The sequence below is a fragment of the Pseudopipra pipra genome, chromosome 1 (assembly GCF_036250125.1).
Source record: "Pseudopipra pipra isolate bDixPip1 chromosome 1, bDixPip1.hap1, whole genome shotgun sequence".
NCBI classification, from domain to species: Eukaryota; Metazoa; Chordata; class Aves; order Passeriformes; family Pipridae; genus Pseudopipra; species Pseudopipra pipra.
The window spans coordinates 118,888,744-118,910,632 of NC_087549.1; the positions used below are offsets into that span (position 1 = coordinate 118,888,744).

The 21,889-nt window shown below is 40.4% G+C and overlaps 1 long non-coding RNA gene across 1 annotated transcript in view; it reads right to left on the bottom strand.

Moving 5' to 3' along the window:
* Window positions 1-14,025: 14,025 nt before the first annotated feature.
* The window catches only part of LOC135423337 (uncharacterized), a 41,067-nt gene continuing 33,203 nt past the window's right edge, over window positions 14,026-21,889 (bottom strand). The window contains exon 3 of the long non-coding RNA XR_010434779.1: window positions 14,026-16,227. This is a non-coding gene — a long non-coding RNA (uncharacterized LOC135423337). The remainder of the gene's footprint in view (window positions 16,228-21,889) is intronic.

A 21,889-nucleotide genomic window follows, 5' to 3' on the forward strand; every position in this document is an offset into this window, starting at 1 on the left:
AATGTCAAAGAGTGACAGCCTTACAAGGTGAGCAAAGAACCACCATTTACTCAGTGATTTTTTTTTGCTTTCTGAATTGCAAAAGAATATTAACCTAGTATTTGTGACCAGTTATAACCTTGGATTACCAGATGGATTGAAAGAGACAGTAAGGCAAGAGAGAGAAACTATTAGTTAAACAAGTAATCTCATGGAAACCATATGGGCTGTTTAGGCAATTAGGATTATTCATTGAAGAAGGGACTTAAAGAGTCTTTCAGGAAGTCCATTATCTTTGATAAAGAGGTTACATTGGGCAATGTGAACTATCTGGAAGAGAAATGATGCTGGAAAAAAATTTAAAAGAAAGAAAAGAAATTGAAAAGAAGTAAAAATCCCAGGAATAACAGCTACATCTGAAATAGCACAATCAAACAATAAATAAGTTGGTGTATAGTTTCCCTAGAGGTCTAGAAAATAATATTAATTAGTCCTGGGACAGCAGAAGGAGAAAGGAAAAAGTCACTGACATGAATGCTGGGCACTCAGCAAGAAATCACTCATTTTTTCTAGCTCTGTATTACTAGTACTCATGCACATAACTATAGGACATCTAAGACAGGTCAAGGACACTTAATATTTGAGATTGTCAAGCTTATTGTAAATAGTAGTGCAGCTTCTCACTTAATAAAAGAAGGCTACCATGTAGCCTATATTGTATTTTCTTAAAGCTAGTTGAAGACTTTCTGTCACACTGCATCCCCCTGCAGCTTCTGTGAAGTAACCAACATACACTGAATTTTCCAGTGAAGCTTTATTCCCAGGCTAAACATACCACCTAAGTGCTCCCTGAAAGTTAGACACTGGACAAGGGACCTGGAAGATAAATTGATGCATTCGGAACAGACTCGTACAGACTGAGCTTGCTGAACTTCAAGCACAGCCAATCCTACTGTTTTGCCCAACAGTCGTTAGGTAATTCTAGGGCATCCCAGGCAAGATTATCTTTCATCACCACATTACACCACCCCTAACAGGTCTAAAGTCCCATCCTGATTCACAATGGAAGCTCTTTATGAGGCATGAATCCTGCATACTGTCTATTATAAAGATTAAAATCCTTCCACATGTGAGGGATGAAAAATTTGTCCTCTCTGAGAAGTTTTTTTCTGGAGGAGGCAAGTTCCTTCAGGTGAAGAAATAGTTGATCCATGTAATGAGGCCCTGCAAAGTGTCATTCAACTGAAATCAGGTTAAGATAACCTCAAATGACAAGCAAGAAGAGAATGTTTGTTTTCCCTGATTTGCAGTGGCTTTGCTATACTTGGCTGCAACACAAAGAATTGAGTTCTGATAAGCATTGCAAGAAGAGAAGATGATTGTTTTGCCAGCTTGAAAGAGAGGGGAACCTGGGGAATTCATTCTTATTTATATTATTACAAATATCTTTGGTTTTTTGGCCTCAGAGAAAAAGACCAAAGGACATTTGAAGCCTGCACTTTTTCCTGTAGCATTTTCATCAGCTGACACAAAGCCGGCCAATTTATTGCTCTGACTGACAGCAGCTGATCAAGTGTTCCCACAGCCACTATCACAGTGTGAAACATTGGGTTCAAAATGGTGATGGGTTCATTTGCTGTAATTCTAAATGGGACAGAGCCCAAAACCAGGATCCCAGCTCCCTTGAACTCGAGCTGTTCAAAATTCAGATCCGTATCAAAATCTTACTGCTCAGGCCCATCACTACTTAATTTACCAAGGCTGTTACTGGCACAGCACTTCATTCTGGCTGTCTTCACTAGCCCTCACATGGCAGCCACAATAAATTATGCAGCTGGGAATGCAATAGCATCCTAAGCGATTGACCTGTGCAAGGATAGTGAGATTGCTCACATCGCTGTGCTGCAGCCCCACACTGGGCAGAGCAGTCCTGCCCTCCCCCAAGGGGACAAGGACTTGATCCTCCAATCTCCTGCATGAGAGTAAATCTGGCCTATTTGGCCAGTGCTGCCTCCCTCCTAGTAGGTATCAATAGCACTGGATAACATTGACCAGGTAAGATTTCCCTTAAGCAAGTCTGCTTCCACCTTTCTTAAGAAACACTGTTAGTGAGCAATGCTGTAGCTTGTAGGAGGACTCCTCATGTAGGGACTGAGGTCCCTTTAATGAAGCCTTCACTTTAGCCTGCTTGTATACTTGCTGGAGAACTGATCAGTATTCCCATCTCTAAAGCAGGCAGTGTAGTGAAATGTGTCTGTGACTGCCTGAACCTAAAGCCCAGAGGATGACTGATTTGGCTGAGACTCGGGAGGTGCATGACAAATACAGAAAAAGTGGGTTAGAAATGGGAGCCAAAGGAGCCAGCAAAGTGTACCTCGTGGTTCTTAGACATGCAGTAGTAAAGGCATATCCCTAAGCACTGAGCAGCTCCAAACTGTTTCTTTATCCTGTTTTTTATGAGAGAGGATCCCACTGCAATGGTCCAGATGCCATGCTGTGCTGCATGCACTGCAGCCTAAGATCCTCAGGAGCTGAAGCCATGCGAGATCTCCCTGTCCTGGGACTAACCCGAGTTTTCTTCCATGGGGCCATTGCGCAACTTCAGCAGGTGCAATCGCACACAGTTACCGGGGTGTTTCCAGCTGACAAAGCCCTCCACAGATGGGGACTCCCTTCCTCACCGCTGACCTGCAATTAAGTGCTCTCAAGCTGCTGCTCCTACTTCCTCAAGCATAAAAACTTTCCAAAGGAGCAGAGAGGGACAAACTACAAGTTCCTGGCTTAGCTCCAGAGCCTACACAGAGCTGCTGGCTTACAGATCAGAAAATGACCTTCTCTCTGCAAAGGGAGAATCAGGGCATCTCTTTTACCTGTGAGATTGGGAGCTTTCCCTCCTTCAGACAAAAGCGCTTCGCACCGTGTCCTTACCTTCACACAGAGATTCTCAAGGGACAGACACTGAACAGCGTGGCCTATGGTAATGCTCATAGCTAGTGTGCACCTCGCTTTCTGTCTGAAGCATCAAGTATTCACCATGAGTGCTGAGCTACATATGGCACAAGGTATACATTATTCCACTGGCAGCCGTTATATGACACTGTAAGTAAAATAAAGTAACAGGTAGATATATTTTTCTTGTTAATCACAAACCTAATTTTCTATTAAAATGTATGAGATGACAAAATCTCAACAAACTCTTTAAAGCTATTACTAGAGGATAAAGTATTCCACCAAAGTATTAATATTAACATCATTAAAAGAGTTTTATCAAGTGTGCCTTTATCTCCAGATTGCAAACAATAGCAGCCTGAAGGAGAGATATGCCCTTGAGTATTGTGGTATGAAAACCAACAGCAGTTTTAGAGCCACATAAAGTCTTCTTGTGGCTTCAAAATTAGGAGAAAAAAATTCTTGGAGCCACAATTATAAGAAGTAATAGAGTAAATGAATCTATTTTTCATCACCTTGGGCTCTGAAAAGAAAACATTTGAGAATTATATTGATAAGAGAAAGAGCTGAGATATTCAAATGCATTTAATGTTGTTTTAATTGATTAAACTAGATCAGGAACATTTGAAAATGCATAAAGGAGCTGTTTCTGCATAAATATTCAAAATATATCTGGTTCAGAAGATAGATGCTGCTTTGTACATGTAAGTGATACAAGATATCTATCTTCCACAAAACAAATAATGTCTTAGAGTCCAGGAGATTAAAAGTCTTACATTTTTAGGGTGCATTTTTTGACCAGTCACTTGCTAATGTCCCAGAACTGTCTCTCCCTCCTTTGGAGAGGGAGTGCTTCTGGCAGCCCAGAATTGTAAAGAAGGGATTTTAGAGAAGGGAAGATAAGGAAAGATTTTGGTTCTACTATAACAGGCAGGTTTGTCCAGAATTGTGGTGGTGTCAGTGAGTTACAGATTAAAGCATGTGAAAGCCTGGACAAACCCCCCACACTCTATTTGGGGAAAGTAGACCAACTTCCTAGCATCTGATTTCCAAGAAAGATCAACACCATCTCATCTCTGAGGATAAGGGCTCAGTTTTTTGAACGCTAAACCACTGACTCATTGATACCAAGAGCACACCATTTGGTATCCCTGGCTCTCGTATCCCACAACATATATTTAGTATAGCCCACAATGTCCACTGCTTCCTAGCAGTCCTGTGTGAACTGCCCAGAAACAATTATCCCTCCTTTTGCTGAGATCAGGGTTTTTTTATAAATCCCAACAGTGGGTTGCTTCGACGGATTTATCAAAGGGGTCTTCTAGGGAGGAAGGGATGGTCTAGGGGACGGGACAGGGGTAATCAAAAGCCAGTCTATTGGAGGGCCTTTATCAATATCAAAATTCCCAATCTTGACAAGGTCCCTTTAAAATGTTTCTTTGTTTCATGATCATAAACTCAGAATAGTCCCTTTTGCCACATCACTATAACACTGCTCTGAGATGAGGAAAATACAAGAATATTGTACTGTAGATGTCTGTCTCCCAGCTGCATTGAGTGATGAGGCTCTCTCTTCCCTGTATGTTCATAAGAGGTAATTTCTTCTAGAGTCTCTCCATAAAAAACTCCTTACAGGGAGCCCACCATTAATCTTGAGCACAGTAAGTATTAGCCAACATGGTAAAAAGAACATTAAAAAAAATCTTGTCCCTAAGCTGTGGAAGCCTAAATAATGACAGTAATAGCATAATCTCACTCTCACACACAAAGTTGTTAACTGACAAAAATAGAGTTTGTGAAAAGCAGAGCACACAATCAGAGCAGAAAAGCACAACTTTCTTCACTAATTCCCAAATAAATAACACCGAATATATTGCTTTTAAGTGCTTCATTTATTTTAAAGAAATACTTCTAAAAGAAGTGTTCCAATGACAGACCATGAAGAGCACTTTATAAAAGATTAATTATATCCTGAAAGTTACAAGTGTCATTGAGTAAGAGGACTGCTGTACAGAACACCAATATACCATCCTACTCAGCCACCCATTCGAGCTTGGCCTGATCCTGAATTTCCAGCTAAGAACTGGAATTATTTAGCAATTATTTAGCTGAGCATAAATATTTAGAGACAGTTTCTGCTAACAAATCTTGCCTCTAGGAGCCAGGCCCATAACAATATTCTTGGCACTAGTTTTCCACATATAAATCACCCCTCTAACTTCACACCTTCCTTATTTCATTTTTACAATTTTGTAGAATACCCAGTCTGGTTTATTTATGTGATGCTGCATCTAGGATTCTCTATATGAACATTGTTATTAGATCTAATTCTGGCTCCATTGCCACCATTAAAAGCAGCCCTACGGTATTAAAACAAGAGACAAGGGAAATAGGATTCTTAGAAGAAGTGGTTGAAAAAAAATTAAAATGTTTTTCTAGCTGAGGAAAGCAAAAACAAACAAAATACCTTCCTTCTCCCTGAGTTCTACCCCAAATGTCTGCATTGCTTCCCTCTTTACTATTACACAGATAGAAACCAGTCAGTCAACTGGTTCCCCTTGTTGGGGGACCAGCAAAATATATGGGGAACTAAATCTAGTAATTGAGGTGCTTATCGAGCATGTGGCTGGAGCAAACAGAAAGCAGCTGGGGCCAAGTGGCTACCCCTACCCTCTGAGATTTGCCTTTTCCAGAAAAAAGCCCAATAAAAACACTTCAACATTTGCAGCTCCATGAATCGTGTTGCAAGGAAACCAGTAACTAAAGAAATCTCTTAAGCCAGGAGAAATATTTACTGCCTGAAGTGGCCCAGGAGCATCTGCTGGAGGTGAGGTTCAGGAGTTGGTGTGGTCCGCAATGGACCTACAACAACCCTCCCTCCCTCCACGACTGAGATGGGTTTACTGGAGCAAAATTATAGCAATTCAGCCAAGATGTGACATGAAAATATTCCCCACTACTAAAGCTCACTTTAAATGCATCGTTGCTGGCACAACTCTCTTTCTATTAAGCTATTCAGGGCATCCTGCAAGTTATTCCTAGCATCTACTGCAACCTGGCCATTTTTTATTTCTGTGGGAAAGCACCTTTTTTGACAGCAAGCCCACAGTGCTCCAAGAAAATTGGCTACTTGCCTTGCTTTGTTTGCTTTGCAATTTTTAGACACAAATTGAGCCCATCACAAGTTCACTGCCTCAGTTTTCTACAGCAGTGCATAAAGCCTACAAGAGGAAATGGGGTTTGAGGATAGGCTCTTTAACTGCAAGTGTTGAACTGCAGGGAGAGCAGTGGCCACAAGCAACAGCCCTTGGATACAGGTGATCTGCCTGTTGCTGATGTGGGAAGAGCACTACTTTCCTTACCATGAAAGCAAGTCACGTTTAAAAAAATGACTCTTCAGGCCTTCCCAAGGCTACACAACATGTTAGGGAGACAAAGAACCAAAAAGACCCCAAGCTAGCCTCTTCTGCATGTGTTTGTTGAATCAACTGTTTCACACTGCTGCAGCTTGAACCTTGCAGTTCCAGCACACTTTAAGTCAAGGAAACGTGCCCCAACAAAGAGCTCACCAGTTTTCAACTCTAAATGCAAAGGGAGAAGTAGCAGTAACAGCAGCACCACAGCTGAGTTCTCTCTGGATGGTAAATAAATCATGGGAACAACAATCCCCAATTTCACGTTAATTGTTTGGAAATCTCTACAACATCAAACATTTTGTTAGAAATCTAGAAAAAAATCAGCATAGCTCTTTTGTTGTTTCTGTTGTTGTTTTGCTTTAAAATGATTTGTTCTAAATACAGCTAAACATGCAGATGACTGGTTTGAGACTAGTGTATTTCTTCAAGTCAGAAAGAAACCCCACACTAATGGTTGGATATGGGGATGCTGGCAGAGAAACTATTTAATAACAGATGTACCTAGAAGAACACTCTGCTCTTGCACAAGGATGGGGAGAGTCAGACCTTGGGTTGGTCCAATGAGTTTGTCTCTATGGAACTCAATTTGGGCAAGAGCACTTTTCAAATCAGACTGGAATATTCCCTCATTAATTGTAAGGCATTGGAGGATGACCGATAAAACAAATCTGGAGTTTCTCACAAAAGACTCGAAGAAGTTAATGACTTGCCAGAATTTTTTTTTACTTTGCTGGTATGACACTGAGAAAGGAAGAGTCAACACAAACAGTTTTTGAAGAACCACTGTCTCTGCTCATGTTGCACTTTGACATATACAGCCTGATCTTGCACTTGTCCTTTTTTTGTTTGTTTATTTGTTTGGCTGATTTATTTGCAATTCAAACCATATCTAATTACTGCCCACTAACAACATTTCCTTTTTTACAGAGCAATTGCTTTCCATATTTTGGCTTTCCATTGAATTTCAATGTTTTGGATCACTTGCCTCTATTGTTCTATTTGAGCTACTGTTTTTCCTCACACTGAATCCCTTTATGCTGTTTTTGCTGATGTTTCTAGCCTCTCTGTAGCCTATTGTAATTTTCCTATCTTCACTCAGATTTGCAACTTCTTTTGACTTTGTATCATCTGACCATGAATTACATTATACTATTTCTTTCCTCTTCGAAATTTGATGCCTAACACCAGCTCCTTTGTGTTGAAAACAATGAAGTAGTTAAAGTATAACTCTCTAACATGTTGATAAAAGCTATCATAGGATTTCCCTAATTTATTCCCAGCAAGTACCTGGCCTATATTCATAGGTTCACCTAAAAGGTAGGCTTTTATAGTCCGGTCCTTCCTTAATGGTTTGCACAATAAAAACCCATCAAAATAAAGAAATTTTTAAAAAATCATTAATTTTTTTATAGTTTTGATTTCTGTCTGATTCTTGCCATGTTCTGCACTTTAGCCCTTCTGGCTAAATTCTTAACTGTGAAGTGTAAATAAAAAAGAAAGTAAACTGGGCTGAAGTCTATAGTGCTGAGTCACTGCTCTCCTCCCACTCCTTTCAGCTGTTTCTGTTCCAGATAGATGGCTACAAAATCAGCCTCTGGGGGTTGGTGATAATGGGAGATGTGGCAATGGGACTTAGAGACAGGATAGGTAGTAAAGGCTTTTTCTAGGGGAGAGGGGGAGGTTTTCTCTAGTTATTAAGGATTCTAAAATAAACTACATATTCCTTCCAAGCGAAGAATTCTGGCCAAATTTTCTTGCACTGTTTAGCATTTTAGGTATATAGTAAGATGAGAAGGGATTGTGGGTTACTTAAATCCCAGAAGAAAAATGCTGAGAACAAAGTTGCTACATCTGGGAAATACTTTTTCAGAGGAACTGAACATAAAACAAATGATTTACTAGTGATCCTTAGCTTAAGTTGCTTTTAGTGCAAGCAGCTATATTGTATTACAGGAGCTTTTGGTAGAACTGTAAGATGTGAGTTTATGATTGTGCTGAAATTGAACTGCATTTTAAATCTTTATGAGACAGTATTAAAGATTCACTGATATCAGAATATCTACCATCTGGGCTATTCTCTAGTAGTTGGGAAATGGCTATTTCTTGGAGCCTCCAGGTCTGTTTTAACCTGCCATTGGCTGTAACACCTGTTCCCCAGACCATTTTGTGGGCACTAATGTCTTTTCCTACTCTCATGGTGTCACACAGGCAGAAATAAATGAAATTCAGACACCATGTTCTCCTCGAGGTTTAACATGGCCCTCAAAGTTCCTTACTTCTACTCTAGCAGCAAATCCCGAAGTTAATGCAGCCAATTCTGCAAATATGAACACTTGTTTCAGAATGGATCCTATAAGTAAAAAAGGTGTTTAGGAAAAATACCTCTGATTAATAAATTTTTTTCTTTCACTACCAGTCTGCCTGCAAACCAGTTGGTGACATGAGCCAACTGTGTCTTGGCTGCCCATTGCATCCAATAATGTATGGCCCCAGTGTGGGTAGGGGACTGTAATTCACTTGCAGGACTCTGCTGATGTCAGACAGCGCCTGAGCAGTTTATGAACAGCCACAGAGCCTTGAGAATGAATTACAGCCCTACATTCACTCCTAGGACATCTGTTGTTGTTCAGTATAGAGTATACTTCCTGTAAATTAAAAAAAAAAAAAAAAAAAGGCAACAACTGCACTACTTCTTCACACAGTCTTCAGTTTCCAAAGTATCTTCTCTTTTTTTTTTTTCCCTTTATTTGAAACCAAGCAGATTCACAAGAAAAACTGAGTTTTATCATGGTATTTTCTTGCTAGAGTCACCATTACCATTTTAATTTTCTTATTCAAGGCCATCATTCAGGACTATAGTAGCTTCATAACACAGGTAAAAGGATGGTTTCTCTTTCCTGCTTGTGTATATATAACCATTGACCCTATAAAGCCAAATTCTAACTAAATCAGTTTAAAGCCACTGTTATTTGAGAATTATCAATTCTGATCAATTTGCTTGTCTTTTGCCCGATCTGAATTTAAAAGCCCTTTGCGATGTCACTTTAATTCTATTTCCATAGTAAGCTGAGTTGCACTGGGGCAAATCTGAAGTGATCTGGTGTGTTTTGTTTGCTTGCCAATACAAGTGACTCAAATCCTTGGAGTCTTTCCAATTTTTCAGAATTTGGCCCAGAGAAGCTAGTTACAGCATGTGACATCAAAGAGGCGTTTGTGAAAAACTTTCTTAAATGTTCTATTTATGAACATTTCTGGCCATGTGTCATGTTTTCTGTAGGTTTACCCCCTCCTCCTATTTTATTACTAGGGACATTTGCCTGAAAACAGACTATTTGTTACTTAGCAAGTTCATTTGCTCCTGCTGCTTATTCCTCACTTGAAGTCACTCCTGTGATTGTGGCATCATAATTAGTTGCTCTGGAGATGATTATGATGTCACAGAGGACTGTGTGTTATATGGCTGCAAGTGATGAATAAGCAGCAGGAGCAGATGATCTCTCAAGCAATAAAGACCATGTCTTTATGAAAATATCCCTGGAAACAGAAAGGCTGAAATTCTACATTAAAGCAATGGAATAGTTTCTAGTATGTCAACACTTTCCACAAAATAGCATTGTTTCTTTTAAGGGAGAAATGGTGTTGGAGAGGAGGGGTTATACCCTTCCTATCAGCTACGTGCCTCACTTTAAAACTACTTTTGAAATATTTGGCCTTCACTTGTCCTTTGTGAATTACAGAGAGAGTGAACAAGTTATATCTATCAATAAAGGGATGATGTATCTTACATAAAATAGCACATTCACTTCTGATGATCAATGATCCCCTTTACTACCTCTCAGACATCACATGAAATAGTAAATTAAGTGGGTACTGACACACAACCTAAATCCCACTACTCTTCTGCTCCAGCAAAGAGGTTTTTGCCAAAGGGGTGTCCTGCAGGCCACGGAAGGCAGGATCCACACACACTGCCCTGTACCTACAGAGGAGGCTCCCTACTTCCTCACACAGGAAACTGTCTCCCAACCAGGTGCTTCTTGGCATGTCAGTCTTGTCCTGAAATCTTTCTGCTGGCACAGTGCCGTCAGTTTTGGAGCTCTTCTTGGGTCTGCTCTGGCTTGAGGAAATAGTTCATCTCACCCCTTTCCCTTTTTACCCTGTTTTATTCTCACGTCTACCTTCTTCCCAACTGCCTACAATGGAAAGAAGGCAGAAACACGGAAGATTGAGTGCAGGTCACTTACACAACAATAACTTACATAAGACCTAAAAAGGAGACATTCCTACACAGGCATAATTGAAGGTAGCATGCCACCTTGCTTGCTTTTTGTTCACTTAGTTTTGATCCACCTGCATGCTACAGTTGCCCTCTCTGATCCTCTAAAACTCATAAGTAAAATTGCCAGGAAACACCTTATCTTCCATCACAGCACTTTAGTCTTTCCAAATGTCAAAGCTAATGAACTAAGCATTTTTAAAAAAAAATAGACTTTAATTTATTGTTTAATACATTTGATATTACTCTTTTTTATCTAATTGGTTAATCTAACTTTCTCTAGTGGGACAAAAAATCTGCTTGGCGCCACAAAATACAAGGGAATGCTTTTCCTACTCTGACTACAAAGCTTGCTGTTTAATTGTACAGATATTTGTGGGTTTGGCTAAGGTGAGCATTAATTTGTTATTTTAGCAAAAAGCTTCAAATAATTTAGAATGTGCTATGAAAATATTCACTGCCTTTTTGCAAATAGCGACGTGCTAAATGTTTGAGAGAAACTGCCATGCTACTGAGAGGACTTTACAAGTAGATGCTTGAAAAAAAAAAAGGCAAAATTTTCAGTGGTTATTTTCTGGAATGTTGAAAAATGCAGCTTGCAAGAACCTGCCTAGTGGGCAAACATTCTCACCGTGTCCCTAGTTATTTGTTTTAATTAATGTTTTGAGCTTTTTTAACCTCTGACAAGGGTTTTTGTTTTGGAGGCCTTTGCCCTTCTAGTCTTCAAGAAGAAAAGTCTGCTGCTGTGAAAACAAGAAAGGAGGTGATTGAGGTGATTGAGGATCTGCACAGTCCTCGGGACTGTCGCCAGGAAAATGGGGACCCACTGAATTCAGATAAATACCCCTGGCTCTTGTGAAGGGGAACTTCAATAAATCTTAGCTTCATCCTGATTACAGACCACGGTGTAAGTGATCGCTTACAGCAATACTTGGTGAGATCAATAGCCACATGCCAGGAGAGTTTCTCTGGGAGGGCTCCCCTTGCTGGGCAGGGTGAGCCCGGCAGCACAGTGGCTGCTGCCGAAGAGCAGTGTGAGCGTTGGGAGGAATCAGGGTCGTGACATGCCATGAAGGCATGTCCTCCCCCTCACTTGTATCAAGTCATGGAGTTGCAACCCATCTGCTATGATGCTTTTTGGCAGTCGTGAGGGACCTCTAGGGAATTCTTCCTGAAATGTTTAAACACTGCATAGACTCTAAAGTCAGAAATCTCAGAAAACCTGTGGCTTGGGTGCACATGGAGCAGTATTTCTTTCCTTGCTCACATGATATAAGTACATGGATTAAATGGTAGAGCATCTATTGAAAAAGGAAGAAAGGAACAAAAAATAGAAGGAAAATATGAGCACATTAATAATCCCTTATGGCTAAACTACCAGCCTTCAGAGCACGCTGGCCACGGTCCAAGCCTTCCCTCAGCAACGATGAGTGACAGAATGGGTAACAAGTTTCTGATTTCCTCCTCCAGCCATTACCCTCACTGATGTGCAGCATTTCCACAACTATCACAGATCTGGGTGTCAGGATGCACCACTTCAGCCACAAAACCACTGGTCTCAATCCCATCATTTCCCACCACTACAGCTGCTTACTTATTTGCTACCTGTTGCTCTCCCCCCCAGGTCTGCCACACAGCTCCCTGGGAGCCCTGCGCTGCCAGCATGTCCTCCACCAGGCCTTCACCATGGTGAAGTGATTCTCCACATCACTGCTTTAACTTTCTTAAGCTGCGATTTAGGGCTTCCTTTATCTCCCTGCTCCTCAAACCTGCCTCACGTGTGGCATTGGGCTGTGGTGGTATCTTCTTTGGGGACTCAGAGGGAGCAAAGGTGCCCAAGCTTTTCACAGAGCCACCTCTACCTCTACGGTGAGCTTTAATAGAAATAACCTGTCTGGAGATTAAATCCATTGTCCTTCCCTTTTCAAGTCTTCAAGAAACTCTGAAAGACCACTCCCACCCCTGGGGCCTCAGGGCATTTTGCAAACCTCTCTGCCAGAAGCTGCTGCTGTGCCACGGCCCAGGGCCCACCTTTCCACCAAAGCTGTTTGTTTGTTTGCTTTTGCCAAAAGCTGGTAAAATGTCCTTCTTGAGGTAAAAAAAAAAGTCAAGAGTATCAGAAACTTTCACTGCTCCAACGCCACATTTGCCGTGGCCCATGTCAGCCATATTCAGGAGGAAACACCAGGTTCATCCTTTAGCTGGCTGGGGGAAGCTGCTGAAAGCATGAACGTGAAGGAGATGTTTCTAATGTCCCTCTTTCTGTGGTGCTGGAGGGACAGTCTGTGCATTGCTTTCTAGGATTTCTGCTCAACTTGGCAGCAAGATTTTAAGTTAAGCAGCAGCTGATTGAGTGTGATTGAAGTATATAAACTTCACCCAGGACAAGAAGAGAAAGAGCTGGTAGGTAAAGCATGAAGTGAGCAGTTGGGAATGACAAACTTCATCACAAGGAGGACAAAATCACAGGTCAAACTGTTGCAGGCATTCAAACATCCCTTTGACTGATCCTGTTCAGCAAATGCATAGCTATGGATTGCCTGTAAACCAGAACTCAAAGAATGGGGCCATCAACTTCACACCTGGAAGACTTTTGTCTTTGCTCAACTCCTGTTCGTACCTATGTACCTTGTGACTTGCTGTCCTCTACAGATGTGTGGGTGTTCCTGGAAACCCTTCAAAACCATTACTGACCTGGGATCACAGCAGAGACGATTGTTGCCCTTCATGCAGTAACCTGTACAGATGCTCAGATGGTTTTGAAATCTGTCTATTCAGTAACTAGTATTTGTATCAGAGCACAGGAAGATGTACAACCTTAAACAAATGCCCTTTATTCAAGAAAAGTTTTTTTTTATTGCACCAAAGAAAGAAGCACAAAACAAGGAGAATGTAGGTCCTGTCGATCCCCACAAGTGATATTTTACCTCCAGGAGGACACAGTAACTGCTGAGACTGCGAAAGTATTATCTTGCTTTCAGAGAGCTCTCTGATGAGGAATTCAGTGCTGTAGCTGTGGCACAGCACGAGACACGTGGTTGGGATGTAAAAAAGTGAAAAATAGGGACCGAAGAGCTAGAATGTCTGTGATGAAGCTCCTCCTTCAGCAAAATGGGAAGTGTTAAAGCTCTGAATATCAATCAGCACTTCCCACAGGCAGTGGGATTCACTGGCAAGATCCGCCAGTGTCTCTGAGACATTGAATACTTTCCTTAAATTAAAATTGTGACCAACTAGAGGCAGAGCAAATTACTGAGGTAATCAAAAATGAGTGACATTACTCTTGTAAAACAAATCTACAAAGTGAAATTCATTGTAGGATGCATGAAAACTCCATCAGTTCTCTGTTTTATGTAAATGAACCCCCCAAATACCAACAAATAACACAAAATTGTAAAAATGCACTGCAGAGTTCAAGTTTACAATTTAATAATAATTGTGTATGGTATAATAATAATAATAATGTAATAGCAATAATAATAAGCATCCACTGCTTTATTATAACTACAGATTGCCTCTGATTGAAAGTCATTAAAAACGTATGTAAAAATCTGGAGTAAAAAAAACCAAGTACTTTTTGCTCTAGCTGTTTCTGTACGGTATACTTAGTTTCTCTAAAGCAAATCAGTGGAGAGAGGAGAGGAACAACAGGAAAACCCAAAATAATAAACAAACCATTTTTAAGACATGTTATAAAACTCCTGAGATTCAATTGTGAGGGCACTTTCTCCCAGAAAGATGACAGCAATTATCTTCCTGCAAAGAACAAAAGAAAAACAGGGACACACTCTCCTGCCGTTCAAAATACCAGTTGCAATTTTCAATCTTTGCTTTTCTCTGCCCTCAAAATATTCAGATTAAGCAAGTGGCATGCACTACCGGGTACCGCCAGAGGAAAAGGTACACAAGTAACCCAGTCTTGTTCAATACTAGTGGCACAGATCAACTCCCCATGGTCATCAAAAGGACATTTCACATCTTTTGTCTTTGCTTCACCTGGATACCCTTGTTCCCACTCTGAGGGAGATGAGAGTCTACAATAGTTTTAAGGGATAGTTGCAGAGGCTGTGGGAAGACCTCAGGGATGTTCAGACAGATCAGTGGACTACAGTTTACTGATAGGCTGGGTTCTGGATTTGGAGCTCAGCAAAAAGAAGCATTAAAGCACATAACCAAGCTACCATGATATTGCACCTATAAGTCCTCCCTCCCTGTACGTAATGCAGTTTGGAAGGGTTTCTGCTTATGTCCATGCTGCCAGCTGAGCAAGATGATACACGGTGTGTCAGAATACAGCCTCTTTCACAGCCAAGTGCACGGTAGCTTCATCCTGACCAGCTTTCCTATGGTAGCAGTAGGGGGATTCATTCCTTTCCTCCTCATGTTCCTCCTCCTGCTCCTCCTCTTGAGTTTTTCTTACCATTTTCAGATAATCCCCAAGGTTAGACTTAGGAGAGACTTGTTCCTGCATCTGACCATCTTCCTTCCACAGAAAGTCTGCTCCTTGTAATGTAGTGCCCAGCAGAGCTTGCATTTTCCCTAAACAACAGGTTGGACACTATAAGGGGAAAAGAGCTGAGCAATTGTCATTGAAACAGCAACAGTAGCAGAAAGGATACATGGAAAAGCAAATGATTCTGGGTTTCAAGCAGATGAACAACTCTTAAAAGTCAATCTCTTTTTCTTATGTTTCCGATACCAGAAAGGCACAAGTGAAAACAAGAGGACACCAACAGATGTGGATCATCTGGAGTTTAACATGAGAAGCATGTTTTGAAAGCTAAGAAATTTACAAGCTATATTTCCCAATTTATACTTCATCACTTTTTTACATATGCAAAACAATGGGCATTTCTCTTGGGCAGCTCTACAGCTCAGTACAGACAGAAAGAACTTTTTCAAATATTCAGCCTTGGTTTTCCATTTCCTATAATTATCCCAGGATTCTTATCTATACCCTAATTATACCCTAGGTATATAATTAATACCCTAGGTACTAGCCTAAAATAATCCTCTCTATCCTTGCTGTCTGCACCCATCTAATTCTCCTGGGAAGAAAAGATGTTAATAAAATAGATGAACTGTTGTCATTTTTTTCCCCAAAGCTTTAATAGAAAAGAGAGGACAGCTGAAGGGCAAATAGAGAGCCTTACTAATTCTAGCATCTTTTTACACAACTCTTAGCTTTTTCTCCAGGGTTTCATAAGCTGTAGGTCTTTTTCTTCCTGTTTTCACTGCCCTTAATACAAGTGTTACTGAACTTAGTCTAGTGCTTATGCTTTACTACTATCATGACAAAATGACTTTTACCCTGTGGACAACATTACAGTGAAGATGCTACTCAGCAGCTAGAGAGAAACCATTCATTTCTGTCCTCTGGATCTCAAGGGAGTGTGAGTAGATAATGTCATTTTCTTCCTGGATGTGCCACAGTCCAATATGTGGAGTAACTCTTGTTCAGGAGAAAGCCTTTTTCCCCACTCTTGTTAGCCATGTGTTATCTGCAGCTGTAAATAGGGAGAAGTCCGAGGTACAGGCTGAAATGGTGCCTTATGAAAGCAGAGGGATGAAAACCTCTGTTGTTCTTCTTTATTTGATCAGTCAGCTCTGCAAGATACGACATAAACACATTGATCAGTTCCCAGAACAGCTTGTGAAACAATTGTTTATTTTGACCAGTCTCAATCATATCTTATCTATACCAGGTCATATAGTCTATCAAACATATAACTCAAAATAATGACAATGGTAATTTGGAACTGGCAAATGCAATGTTATGGAAGGTTAAATTTAAATTTCCCTGGGGTCAAAGGTATTTAAGGATAATCTAGACACTGGCTTGAAATACAGCATAGTTAGCTACCAGATGAAAATTATTTTTCTTGCAGCAATTACCATGGTAGTCCCAGAAGGGGTTTGTTATGTTAAAACAGCACTGAGACTCTAGAACTGTTCACAGGCAGGTTTTTAGGCTGCTTTGGAGGGCCTGCTGTTTGCTTTTGTTGGCAAGCATGACCTGTATGTTTATTTTATTCCTTCTTTACTTCACATGGTGAATTTTGTTCTCTGCATGTACAAGAGGATTACAAGCAATAGATGTTAAAGTTTCTGTTTACCTACAAGGCATGTACAAACAGGGGGCCTGATCCAAACCCTGTTATCATCATTGAAAAGTTGAGTCATCATCTCTGAAAGTCTAGCTGCTTTTTTCAAGATTCCAAATACAAATATATACTGGAATGCACAAATATGTATCTTCAAACACCGTGTTTCAAAATCTGAAAGATTTTATGGGAAAAAAAGAGGAAACTATCTTTTCTTTATCTCCTCCCTACATGGTGGGTACTATTTTTAAGAGTAACTTTCTGTTTGATTGAACCTGAGTTTTAAAGTTATATGTCACCAAGGATTATGCCACAGCTGTGGCCAGAGACCAGTTTACTCTGGAAGGATGTATGAAGCTCTTCTTTCAGTGATATCTGGCAGCGTGTAAGACAATTCTCTGACCCACTCACCCTGCTGTACTGTGTACTGCTCATAATCTGTTTATTTTGGTGAACATAAAACATGCAAACCAATGTCAGTATCTCATTTGCCAAGAAAAGTGAGAGAAAACCATAGAACAAAGGGGTCAGCCCAACAGCAAGGGTTGATAGAGAAGCACACTATCACACATGGTATACAGCATGGAAATAAGTCTTCACATGGTGCATAGGAGACCTCATCACAATCCTCTCCAGGGAGTCAGCAGGAGGTAAACACTGAAACGGCCTTCATGTAACACATGAGCACATCCTGTAAAGAGCATATATAGATGGTGAATCTTTCTAAAAACTGATACTTAGCATGCTAGGCAAACAAACAACCAGCTGAATACATGTAAATTAGATGAATGACTTGAGTATAGGAGGCAGGAACCTTATAAGTCAAATGATCCCAGCTTCCAGAAGGATTTGCATATAGCATAAGGAGGAACCTTCTGCAGATGAAGGTTTGCTAGCAGGGTGTGTGCCTGGGGAGCTGCATCTTTGTGGGACTGGCTGATTTGAAGAAAAAATTAATAGGCTGGAAAAAAAATCCACTTTCAAAACTTCAAAAAGCAAGTGCCTGAATGCAATGCTTTCATTTTCTTGCCCTGTGTGCTAGTAGGTTGAACTTTCCCAGCTGAAGTACCTCACTTTCCTGCTCAGATACCATGAGTCAGCAGTCAGGCAATATTTCCTACATGTGGGAGTTATGAGAAAGAGACAATTCCTGTGGTTTGAACGCTGGAATGGGATGCAGTCCCTCAGTCATTGCTTGCCTCTGTTGCTCATTTTTAAAACAAGCAAAACAATCCCATGTTTTCTATAAGGTCTTCAGAGTAAAAATTGCCCCCAAGGTTTGTCAGCGCAATGCCTAGCATACTAGATGGCATGTCTGCTATGTGACTCTGTTCTGCAGACAAAAATAATAACCTTTAGGAGGAGGGCTCTTTGGCTGTACTTTTCTTTTCACAGAGTACTGAGCTGTACTCTGTTGATGCTGAGTCAAAAACATGCACTTTTTTTCCATATTCATTACTGTGCTATTTGGAAGGCTCAAGGACGTGAAGCGAACTTTAAGCTGAGAAGATGTTAACAGAATGTAGACATGGAAATCAGTGTTTCTATCTCCATCTGTTTCTTTGGTCTCAAAAAACACAAGTGCCTCTGTAGCACAGTCAGTACAGTGACAACTTCTGGGCCCAGTGGGCAGACATTTTTCACATCCTGTTTTCAGAAAGACTGCCAATACTAAAACCTTGTCACTGCCATTTGTAATGCACTTTTATTTTAACACATCAAGATAAAATTGTTTCAGCCCACTGCCCAGCACTTGCCACCATGACTACATATCTGAAGCAATGCTCTCAAGCATACAGAAAATTAGGAAGAAAGCCTGCAAAATGAAAAAAAAAAAAAAAAAAAAAAAAAGAGCGGATTAAACGAGGGTTCTAAAACAATTTACTGAGCTCAACACTGTCTATCCAATCATTTGGTCTTTCACACACTCATTTGATAATCAGGGTAGATATTACAGCTCCAGTGAGGATGGAAAAGGAGAGAGGGAAGATTGAGAAAGTGGATGTACAGTTATTAAGATACCATTGCATCCTGTCAGTCACATAGTAACCTCAAATCTCCCTCCTCACATAGATCAGTGACTGTTATGAAGAAACATCTGCATCTGAAAACTAACTTACTACTGTCCAGCTTCTCTATGGGATATCCTTCAGAGACCTGGAAGCAATCCTGCTAAACAGAGTGACTCCCTCTCTACTTCTCTATCTCAGCTGGCTTGCATTGCTGAGAGTTCCTTCAGATACTCGAGTACCCAGTCTCATCATGGTGCTGAAATGTTGTCCATTTGGGCCATCTCTCACTGGCACTGTGCCATCCCCATCATGGAGAAGGCCTGATAAAAGTGGGAAATTGAGTTTGGTTTGGAGGAGGCTCTTTTCGTGCCAAACCTGTCACCATCAGAATTTAGGTCAGCCGGAAACTTACTCTAAATTGTCATAAAAACCATCTGTGATTGAAGCTGTAGAGTCAAGCTAGCAGTGATGTCACTGCTGTTCACCTCTATTCTGCTGAAGTATCACTCACAGGGTGGACAGAAGAACCAGAATGGACATGCAATTTATTATCAGACAAGACAGATGAAGAACAGTTTGTAACTTATCAAGTGGGTTCTGCACAATCCTTTGATCTGTGTTACCCACTCTATTGTTAACACCTGTGCAGTGTTCAATAAAACACTCCCACAAGCCCTTTTCGGTATCTCCAACGTGCAGTCTGTTATATTTCCTGTCGATGATGCAGTACATAACTCATTTAGAGGGGCATGTGAAGTGTTCATGAATGACAAATTAAGATTTAGTTCAAACATCCCTGATGGGGTCTTGGTGCATTTACTAGGTTTATAGATCTGTTTCCTGGGAATGTACCTTATAAAGTTGCATTTGTGGGTTGTTTATTCAATGAAAAAAGTGATCCATTATGTTTTTGTCACTGTTTTAGACATGAATGGAAGGTAGGGAAATAATTGCTGTAAATAGCTCTTCTTTCCGATTTTCATGAGAGTGAGAGTTAAAGCACAGCAAATGGAATAATCTATTCAGAATTTCAAACTGAAACAAAAGAACGTATACTCTAGTGCATTTATTGTCTCCTATTTCTTCCATTTTGGGAATTTGGAGAAACAAAATTTTTCAAAAAAACTTTGGTTGATAAAATATAGTATGGGAAAATGGGACACAACATTTTAATTGGAGAAAAATAAGTTTTAGTTTTAGTTATTCCAGGGGTTGTGAATGGTGATGGGGAGGAAAGATTATCCCCCCACCCTTTTCTTTCTCTGAGAAATTCTCTGGACTTTCTGTTGCTGTCCAGTGTGGAAAGTGGTACGACTAGTTTAGTGTTTCTAGACCAGAGGGCAAAAAGAACTCCTGCCAGTCTCACAAAAACATCCTGTTCTTGATAAATTTTTATTACTCTTTGGAAGATCAAGTAGGTTTTGGTAGTGTGCCTCTGACTTCTGTGAGCATCTGTTATTAACAAAACTTTTGCTATTACTGAACACCAGAGTTACTAAACTGTACAGTGGGAAACTAGACTTAGTTTGCAATGTCACAGTGAGTGGGTTTTTTTATTCAGAATGTTGTGCACCTCTGCCAGTGGCCACCAACCAAAACTCTTATGTTTTCAGTCACAGGCTAGTTATGAAGTCATTTTTTAAACTAGAAAGAAGAAAAGATTTATTGGAATTTCTCAGCCCCAGAGAGGCCAATGGACACAAGCAGGGAGGAAAATTAATGTTACTTTAATTCTATGTGGACAAGTAAGGCACAAAAAGATGAGCTTTTACAGAAGTCCAGAAGAAGGACAGATCAGAGCTGAAAATGTTCTTTCACCATTGCTGTGTACCACATTTCTAAAGGAAATTTCTGTATGTGGATCAATTTTCCATGGGTGGCCTAGAGGACTTGAAAATCCTTTACAAAGCTATTTCCTTTGGAAAAATAGAAAAAGACAAAACTCTCCAGGCCTCTTCTTACCCCACTGAAGGGTAAGCACTTCCTCTTGAGTGCGGTGGCAATAAATATGCCTATGTACGCAGACAGCACAGGCCGCAATAGCGCTGGGATTGCTCTGAAGGTTGTGTGTTTCACATACTCCCTGCACTTCAAGCTTGGCAAGATTCGATCATTTTCCCTACTTCCTTTTGCAGTACAGACACAAAATATTCACTGATGTGGGCAAAGACATGTCAGGAGGCAATGTGTTCATTCCCTGTGGCATGAGGAGTTGTTCTGCAAAGTTGTTAGCCTCTGGTAGCTTAGCTGATTCCTTTCCTTGTGTGTTGCAGGAGCATCCAGAAAAGCTTACAAGATACTTAGGGTAAAACCCTTTCCATTTGCAGCATAATCATCTCTGGCTCAGGCAGATTCAGTGAATTTAATGTGGTAAAAAAGAAACTTCCTTTTTCTGAGCTCTCACTCTCTCTCAAAACAGATTGATCAATAGAGCAACACAGTAAGAGCAAAGACCTGTTTTCAAAGAGGAAAATATCTTGTGAATAAGCCACTGGCCTGAAACTCAAGAAAATGTCTTTGCTTATCACATGTTTGCTGACAGAGAATCCTTGCAAAATGCTGGATTTTCAAGAACAGATTGCTGAACTCCTACTTTCATCTCAGGAAAACTGCAGCCAATAAATCATAAAACCAGAATTACAGAGACTGTGTTTTGGGGTAAAATCAAAACTGGAATTAAACATTCCACTTTCAGAAGATAAACCTATAAACCTCTAATCCTGGACTATTGGGCCAGTGAGCCTTAGCCAGTAAATAAATTTCACCACTAAAAATGAAGGGCAAATTATTTGGCCCCACTGAGCTGTCAGATTTTCTTCCTTTTGTGCACCGTTCCTGTAGAGCCCCAGATCCAGGGTGGGCTGTGGTCAGATTGTTCTCGTATTCTCTTTATTCTTCTCCAAGCTCCTGACAGTTTAAGGTAAAATCAGAATGAAGGCTTAAGAGCAAAACTTTACCCTTTGCTACTGATGAAATTCACGGGTCTGGTAGCATCACTCTCATTCCAGGCACCGATGAAATGAAGCATGTTGAAATACTGTGTGCTTCAAACTCTTTCTACTTCTTGTTATAAAGAAAGGTGAAGGACAATAACATTAAGAAGACAAAGGACACATATGCCTGTATTTACATAATTTACTGTTTACATAATTT